We start from the raw sequence: 9,299 nt of genomic DNA, 5'->3' as shown, positions 1-9,299 counted from the left end.
TTGATCTCTTGACCTTGTGATTTGCCCGCCTCAGCCTCCCAAAGTGCTGGGCTTACAAGCGTGAGCCACCGCGCCCAAACCTCATAATAGCAAATAATTGAATCTAGTGGAAGACCTTTTAAAAGTTGTTCTATTTTAATTTCACATTTAGGAATGCCCCATTTCTTTATTTTTGGTCCCGCAAATGACATCTTGATGCTGGGAGTCTTGAGTCATATCATGGCTTCATAGAATGCATCTGGTCCCTGGTCATCTTGTAGCTACACCATCTACATTTTTTTTTTTTTTGGTATAATCTTTTTTATTCAGAAAAAAAAAAAAAAAAACCAACCCAAAAAACAAAAAAGTTTTCCAACCACACACAGGAGGGGTATGGGTAGGGGGAGGTGTCTGTCTATCCAGCCCTGGCCCCCAGCGCATGTGGTTTTGGCAGCAATAAGGAGTGTGGGGTAATGGCCCCAAAAACAAAACGGTGTTGTGTGTATGGGGAGGAAAAGGGTGCAAAACTGTGGGGAGCAGTGAAGGGGAAGGGACAGACGAGGTCAGTACTGGGCACACCGAAGGTAGGAGGCCATTTCATAACATTTCTTGTTGATCAAACCACCGTGGACACCTTCTTTGCCCATCAGCAGGACTAGCGTCTTGTCAGTCTTGGTGACAGTGACAGTAACATTGAAGGTGGGGGCTCCACCAGTGCTCTTGGTATGAAGATCCATGCTAAATTCCCCATCCTGCAGCAGTGAGTCCCAGATAATCGAACTCTTCTGGCCCCCAAGTGTCAGCGCATTCACGTAAAAACTTGACCGGTCTTTGCCAACCAGGACACCAACCTCAGCTGGCGTGATGTTGACAAAGGTTTTCGCAGGGACAGCGGCCCAGACGTAGGGCGAGTCCTTGTAGCCCACGATGGCCGCGTCCTGACAGGTCCCGTCCACCGTGAGGTTGTCGATGTAGGCGTTCCACCCAGCCATGGCGCTGCTGCTGGGGCCGCTGGGTTCTAGTTGCCTCGGCTGGCGGGCGGGGAGAGGCGAAGAGCTCGGGGAACACGCTGCCGTCCGGACCGCTGCTCTGCTCACTGTGCAGCCGCCCTCGCACCGCCACTTCCATTCACAGTGTTTAATGATGCCTTCTGGTGCGTATTTGGTGGCATCTCACCCATCTTCACTCCCTGAAGTGGCTGCTCCTTCTCACCTGTCTGCTGAGATGGGCGTGTCCTCAGAAGGTTTCACCTCACGTACCCCTTGCCATTATCTGCATCCTCTCATCAGAGCCACATTTTCGCACCAATTTTTTCTCTCAAGTAATTGCCATGTCCTTCTCAGTGGCAGTTGCCCCCCATATGATCCTAAGGGTCAAGGAAATTTAGGTGATCTCTAAGGCACTACCTTCTTTAATGAGCTTTTCTGCTTTAAGATATAATTATCTGGAAAGAGATGTAATTATCCTTGATTTTACAAATAATATGGGTTGGTTTTACTATCCAGCCCAAAATGTGACAGGTGGGGTGGCAGAAACAGTTCTCTCCATGCAAGCAGCCATCACGCTTACCCATCTCTACCAAACAACACCTTCACTCTCCTAATTTTTTATTTATTTTTATTTTTATTAATTTATTTTTTATTAAAGACGGGATTTCACCATGTTGGTCAGGCTGGTCTTGAACTCCCGACCTCAGGAGATCTGCTGGCCTTGGCCTCCAAAGCGCTTGGATTACAGGCATGAGCCACTGCGCCCAGCCCCCACTCTCCTAATTAACCAGGGAGGAGAGGGGGCCTGGTTCTTCATCTACTCCCTTTCTGCTGTTGATCGAATAAAAAACCTTATACCCTAATTCCTTAAAGGACATACCATTTTGAAATATTGTAATTCTTTTTCACTTTCTAATTTATGACAAATATAAACACTTCATTCCTTAATTTAAACAATAAACAAAACAAAAATCATAACGATGATATTTGAACAAAAAAGACACATATGATTATATATAAAAAAGATATATATGAGTAGATTAGGTGCAGTGGCTTACGCCTGTAATCTCAGCACTTTGGGAAGATGAAGTGGTGGATCACTTGAGGTCAGGAGTTCTAGACCAGCCTGGCCAACATGGTGAAACCTCATCTTTACTAAAAATACAAAAATTAGCTGAGTGGCAACTGTAATGCCAGCTACTTGGGAGGCTGTTGTAGGAGAATCACTTGAGCCCAGGAGGCGGAGTTTGCAGTGAGCTGAGATCACGCCAGAGCACTCCAGCCTGAGTGCTTTATTATTATTATTATTATTTTGAGTGCTTTATTTTTGAGATGGGCAGGATGTGTCCACACACAGAAAAAAATGTTAATTACTTCAAAAAGAATTTCAAACAGGAATAATTCACATACACCTACTGAAGTATTTTACATTATTATAGGCATAAAGTTTAACAAAAATAATGATTAGGCTTCAAAATAGAGGAAAGAAAAATAAATACAATTACAGTAAAAAACCTGAAATTGTACTGTTAAAGAAGAGAGCCTAGTGAGTATGCATTTCTCAGAAATTAACATATAGACTAAAACATGAAACAGCAGAAGATTAGAAAAACATATTTAAGAAAACTTATGAAAACAAAACTTGGCCAGGTGCAGTGGTTCGCGCCTGTAATCCTAGCGCTTTGGGAGGCCGAGGTGGGTGGATCACAAGGTCAAGAGTTAGAGACCAGCCTGACCAGCACGGTGAAACCCCATCTCTACTGAAAATATTTTAAAAAGCCGGGCGTGGTGGCACGTACCTGTAATCCCAGCTACTCGGGAGGCCGAGGCAGGAGAATCACCTGAACGTGGGAGACGGAGGTTGCAGTGAGTGGAGATCACATCACTGCACTTCAGCCTGGGCGACAGAGTGAGATTGAGTCTCAAAAAAAAAAAAAAAAAAAAAAAAAAAACTTGCACCAGTGATAACTTAGCCATAAATTTTGCTAGAAAGTCAAATCAGAGATCAACTCCATCAGCCCCAACACTTCATTCCATTTTAGCCAATATTTCATAATATGTGTTTGGACATTGGAATCAAAACAGAACTCATTAAAAATAAGCTATAAATTCTAAAACAATTTATAGTATCCTCAGCATTATATAAGGGTCTTATAGAAGGTATTTTATTTAAAAAAATTTTGAAAACTAAATTGTATTTTCAAAACGTATTTTAAAACTATTTCAAAACTATAAAAAGTATATTTTAAAACTAGTAGATATATTGAATAATCAAATGCTTATATTCATTTATAATGAGTCAAATTGAATTCAAGGGAAAAAATATCGTATGCCATTTCTGTACAAAAATTAGAAAGAAATGAAGAAGCAGATGCAGATTTTAAATAAGATGTTAGAGCCAGGAGCGGTGGCTCACGTCTGTAATCCTAGTACTTTGGGAGGCTCGAGGCAGGTGGATCACCTGAGGTTGGGAGTTTGAGACCAGCCTGACAAACATGGAGAAACCCCATTTCTACTAAAAATACAAGAAATTAGCTGAGTGTGGTGGTGGGTGCCTGTAACCCCAGCTACTCAGGGGGCTGAGGCAGAAGAATCACTTGAATCCAGGAGGTGGAGGTTGCAGTGAGCCGAGACTGTGACATTGCACTCCAGCCTGGGCAACAATGCAAGTCTTCGTCTCAAAAAGAAAAAAAAAAGATGTTAGAATAAAAATTAGTTTAACATTAAGGAAGAATAAGCATTCATTTTTACATATGACAAGAGAAGTGATGAATAAGTGTAAATTAAATAGAGAGTATAAATCAGATCAAACATTTTTCTGGCACACTGCAGACAATGTGCTAGTAAAAAAGTCAACACATCACAAGGTGCTGAATCTTGGTTCAGAGTCATCATCTTATCTGTGTGTAGAATCCAAGTGTGACAGTAACCATGCCAACTTTTGACTGCCTCTAGATGTGAGATTCAGAACCTTAGCAGTGAGCTGTGTTTATTTAGAAAGTGACAATACTGTTGACTGGGAGCACATATGAGAGTAACAATCTCACCAGTATTTTGGGCCCTTTCATAAGGCTCTCTCCACATAAGGGCATTATAAATTAGGCATAAGAGTCACAATACTCTCTGAGTCCTGTATGCTTGTGTGGACACACAATCTTACACATTGCTTTAAGCTCAGTGAGGGGAGTCAACATCTCTCCTATTGGTTCTGTCCAGGAATGAGATTCATCACTGTGCCTGTGAGTGGAGTTCAGAAATATGTCACCATTACACATATGGCAGTCACAATGTCAACTGTGGACTGCACACAGGAAAGATTTAGGACTTTGCAGTGGGTACTGTCTGTGTGCGAGGGTGACAATCTTAACTTGTGACAGGATGTGTATATGAAAGTAACAATCTCAACTGTGTGTTGGACCCTGTTTTAGCATACTCTATATCACTTGAGAGAATTATACCATATGCTAGGTCATAGTCCTCTGTGACCTCTGTACAGGTAGGAAACTCAGGACCTTACCAGTCAACCTAATGCTAAATGCGAGTCAATATATGTCTTATTGGTTTGGTCTAAGCATGAGAGTTAACACCATGCTTATAAGGTGGATCCAGAAACTAGTCACCACCCAGCCTGAGGCCATATACACATATGACAGTCACAATTTCAACTCTGAACTGCATCCATGTGTGAGATTTAGAATTTCACTAGTGGACTCCATCCACATATGAAGGTGACAATCCTAATTGTTGGCTACATATGTCTGAGAGTGACAAATTCACTGTTTGCTGGGCCCTGTTATATAACTCTCTATACACCCCAAAGGCTTTATAAAATACATGTGAGTGTCATAATCTTCTGTGACCTTTTTTTACAGTTAGTAGACTAAGGACCTTAGTTGTTGCCCCAAACCTAACTATTAGAGTCAAAATTTCTCCCATTGGCTTGGTCCATGTAAGAAAGCTATCATCATGACAGTTGCCTGGGCCCTGGTATAGGTCACAACCCCACCCATGAGCAGAGCCAGGGAGGAAAGTCACATCACCTGAATGCTGGTCCAGGGAAATGTCAATATCCCTCCATGGGCAGGACCCACACAGAAAAATCACATCACTTTTGTGCTAGGCTCAGTGATACGTCAGAGTGCCCATTGCGTGCAGAACGTGGTCTAAAGAGTCACATCACCTGGGCGCTGGGCCTAGCAATATGTCACAATCCCCCCTGTTCACAGGGCCAGTCATGGGAGAAGAGTGGTACCATCTAGGTAATATGCCCAGATTTTTGTTACTGAAGGCAAGAAACAGGCAGGAAAGTAGAGTCTCATTATCCTGGCGATGGGCTCAGAGATACATTACAATGACCCTTGTGGGCAAGGCCCAGGCAGGACAGTCACATCGCCTAGGTGTTTGGGTCAGGTATAAGTAATAATCTCAACTGTTGGCGGGGTTTATGCAGGGAAGTAAAGTCAATGAGGTGCTGAAAAATATTTTATGTCAAAGTCACATGTGCAGAAAGGTCCAAGGATGAGATTCACAGCAGCACACATGTTATGCCTCAAGGTATAAGAGACAACACCTGTAATTAGCAATAAGCACACAAATAGAAATATCAGTGATGGAGAGAATTTATGCATGAAAGCTTCAACCTCACCTGACTAATTAGGGCAGTCAGTCACTGGCTCACGCTTGTGCTGAGTTCTGGTATAAAATTCACCATTCTACCTGTGAACTGAATCCATGTATGAGAGTCACAATGTAAACTTTTAACTGATCTTGTGTGATATTTGGAGCCTCAATAATGGGCTGTGTCTGTATGGAAAGATGATATTCCTCATTGTATGTTGTGTGTGCATAGAACAGTCACAATGTTACCTATGTGCTGGGTCTTTATTTTTTTATTTTAATTTTATTTTTTATTATTAGTTTTTAAAAATGGGGTTTCACCATGTTAGTCAGGCTGGTCTTGAACTCCCGACCTCAGGTGATCCGCCCACCTTGGCCTCCAAAGTACTTGGATTACAGGTGTGAGCCACCATGCCTGGCTGTGCTGGGTCTTTATAAGACACCCTCTGTGCCACTTAAGAGCTTCATACAGTCTGCATGAGAATGAAACCTGCTCTGAGATCTTCCTGATGGGAGAAACCCATGATCCTACATGATGCCCTAAGTTCAGGCATCAGAGTCAACATGTGCCCTATTTGCCAGGTCTAGATATGAGAGTCATCAGTGTGCCTGTGAGCTGGGTCCAGAAATGAGCCACCATCTCATTTGTGGTTGGATCCAGACATGACAGTAACAATTCCAACTGTGAACCATTTCTGTGACTGAGATCCAGGACTTCATAAGCGGGTTCTGTTCACATTAACCCTAACTGTGGGCTGTGTGGGTACAAGAGTCACAATCATAATTTTGAACTGGGCTTTGTTTTAATAATGTCTGTACCACCTTAGGGTGTTATACAACATGCATGAGTGTTGTAATTCTTTGAGAACTCTGTAAAGTAGGAAAGTGAAGATCTTATCTGTTGCTGTAAGCCTAGACACTAGAATCAACATCTCTTCTATTTTCTGGGATGAGGCATGAGAGACATTGACAAGCCTCTGAGCTGGGTCCAGAAATGAGTCACCTCCCAACCTGTTGCAAGATCCACATATGACAGTCCCAATTCTGTTTGCACATGTGAGATTCAGAACATCACCTGTGGGCTTTGTCCATGTGTGAGAGTGACAATTCCAATTATTGTGTAGTGTGCCTATGAGATGCAAAATTTTATCTCTGTAATGGACTCTGATAAGAGCCAAATATTTTTTGGAATATTCTCAAATGTCATAATCATCTGTTATTTTTATACAATTAGAAGACTCAGAATCTTACTGATTTGTTCTAAGCTTAGTGATGACAGTCAAAATCTATTTTATTGTATGGGCTGTCATATGACAGTCATCATTATTCCTGTGACCTGAATGTAGTTATATGTCACAATTCTACCTGTGGGCAGAACCAGGCAGGAGAGTCACGTCACCTGAATACTGACCCAGGGATATATTAGTATCACCCCTGTGAGTTGAGTGCTGGTAGAATATTTACATCATTATGGTGCTGGGACAAGTGATCTGTCACAATGTCCCTTGTGGGCAGAATCCAGGCTGAAGGCTTACATTGCATGAGTGCTGGGCTCAACGATATGTCACAATGCCTTTTGGGAACCGGGCTCAGGCAGGAGAGGACAATCACATCACCTGGAAATGAGACAGAGGTATCTCACAATGCCACCTGTGAGAAGGGACTAGGCAGGAGGGCCACATTACCAAGGTTATTGGCTTAGATATATTTCACAATCTAAACTGTGGGCTTTCTTAATGCAGTATATTCAAATCAATCAAGTTCTGGCTGGGCAAAAGGACATGTCACAGTCACACTTGTGGGAAGGTCTAGGAATGGAATTTACATTCCTGCACATGATCTGGTATATACGAATGGAATTTACATTCCTGCACATGTTCAAGTATAAAAATGTATGCACCTCAGAAACTTTTACACACGTCATGTGTCCAAATATGCAAGTCATGATTTTAAAAAGTAAATTGGATCCATGCCAGAGAGCCTCAACCTCAGACAACACACAGTTGGAAGGTTAGAGCCTAACATATTTGCTGAATCTTGGTCAGAGACTCATGATCTCACCTGCAGGCTGGATCCACATATGAAAGTAATAATACCAACTGTTGACTGCCTTTGGGTATGAAGTTCAGAACTTCCTCAGTGGGCTGTGTCCAGGTGGGAGGGTGAAAATCTTTACTGTGGGCAGTGTATGCAATGAGAGTCAAGCTCCCCACACTGCACTGGGCTTGTTTTATTATCATTTGCACCATCTGCAGCTTTTTATGATATGTTTGAAATTTGCAATCCACTCAGAAACATTTGTGCCGGGAAATGAGATTCAACATCTCTGCTAGCGACTGGTTCAGATATGAGGGTCATTACCAGGCCTATGAAGTAGATCCAGCAATGAGTCGCCCATTGTACCTATGGCAAGATCCACATATGACAGTCAAAATTCCAGCTGTGGACTGGCCTGTGAGTGAGGTTTAGAGCCTTAACAGTGGGCTTTGTCCAGGTGTGAGGTTGGCAATTTTAACTGTTGGCTGTGTGCTAGGCCCTGGCATGACAACGTCTGTGCCACCAAAGGGCATTATAGAATATGCATAATCTTCCTAATACTTTGTGACCTTTCTAAAAGTAAGATACCAAAGACATGACAAATTGCCCTAAGCCCAGCTAGAAGAGTCAAAATCTATTCTGTTGGTTGTGTCCATGTAGGAGAATCATCATTATGCCTGTGAATTGGACCCAAGTATATGTGACAATACTGCCAGTGGGCAGGGACCTAAAAGGAGAGCCACATCACCTGAATGCTGAGCCAGAGACATGTCAGTGTTCATTTTGAGAGAAAAGCCCTAGCAGGAAAGTCACATCACCTGGCTGCTGAGCCCACTGATGTGTCACAATGCCCTTTGTGGGCAGGGCCCACAAGGCAGGAGAATTAAATTACCCAAGTGCTGGGTCCAGCAATATGTCACAAGTTACCCTGTGGAGTGAGCCGCCCCCAAATGAGAAAAGTCATATGATAGGTGATGGGCACAGAGATATGTCACAGTGCCCTCTGAAGGAAGAGTTCAGGCAGGAGAGTTACATCACCTAGAAAATATGGCCTAGGTGTATTTCATAATCCCAAATACAGGCATTGCTTAGACAGGAGAGCCACATCACCTGGGTGCTTGGCCCATTGATTTGTCAAAATCACTTTTGTTTGGGGAGTCCAGGCAAAAAAGAACAATCAAATCTACCAGGTGCTGGGCCCAGTAATATATCACAATTCCACAGGTAAGCAGGTCCAAGGCAAAAGAGCCATATCACCTAGGTTATGGGACCGGGGATATGTCATAATTTCAAATGGGGTGGTGCTCAGCAGGAAAAAAGAGTCACATCACCTAGGTAATTTGTGCATAAATATTTCGATAACTTCTCTGAGAGAATATCTCAGGTAGGAGAGTCACATCACCTGTGAGCTTTGCCTAGGTATAGGTCACAATCCTGTGTTTAGATGGGACCCAGACAGAATAATAAAATCAACCAGGTGCTGGGAAAAGATATATGTAAAATTCACACCTACAGAAAGGTCCAGACGTGAGATTCACAACTGCATGTGGCCTGGCTTCAAATATGAAAGTCAACACATTATGTGAGTTCTGTCCAAGTACATGAGTCACAATGTCAACAGTGGACTGGATCTGTGCATGAGAACCCCAATCTCATCTGAAAACGGTGCCCCAACAA

General features: G+C 42.8%; 1 pseudogene across 1 annotated transcript; it reads right to left on the bottom strand.

The window, feature by feature from the left end:
• Positions 1–289: 289 nt before the first annotated feature.
• Positions 290–1,099, bottom strand: LOC116545648 (annotated as a pseudogene). Its single transcript, XR_004266388.1, has one exon. The product of XR_004266388.1 is annotated as a profilin-1 pseudogene (transcript).
• Positions 1,100–9,299: the final 8,200 nt, after the last annotated feature.

This window comes from Sapajus apella, unplaced genomic scaffold (assembly GCF_009761245.1).
Source record: "Sapajus apella isolate SASKATOON/1434 unplaced genomic scaffold, GSC_monkey_1.0 scaffold319, whole genome shotgun sequence".
In the NCBI taxonomy this organism is placed as follows: Eukaryota; Metazoa; Chordata; class Mammalia; order Primates; family Cebidae; genus Sapajus; species Sapajus apella.
Note: the sequence above shows the minus strand (reverse complement) of the source record. Positions and strands in the feature narration are given on the sequence as shown.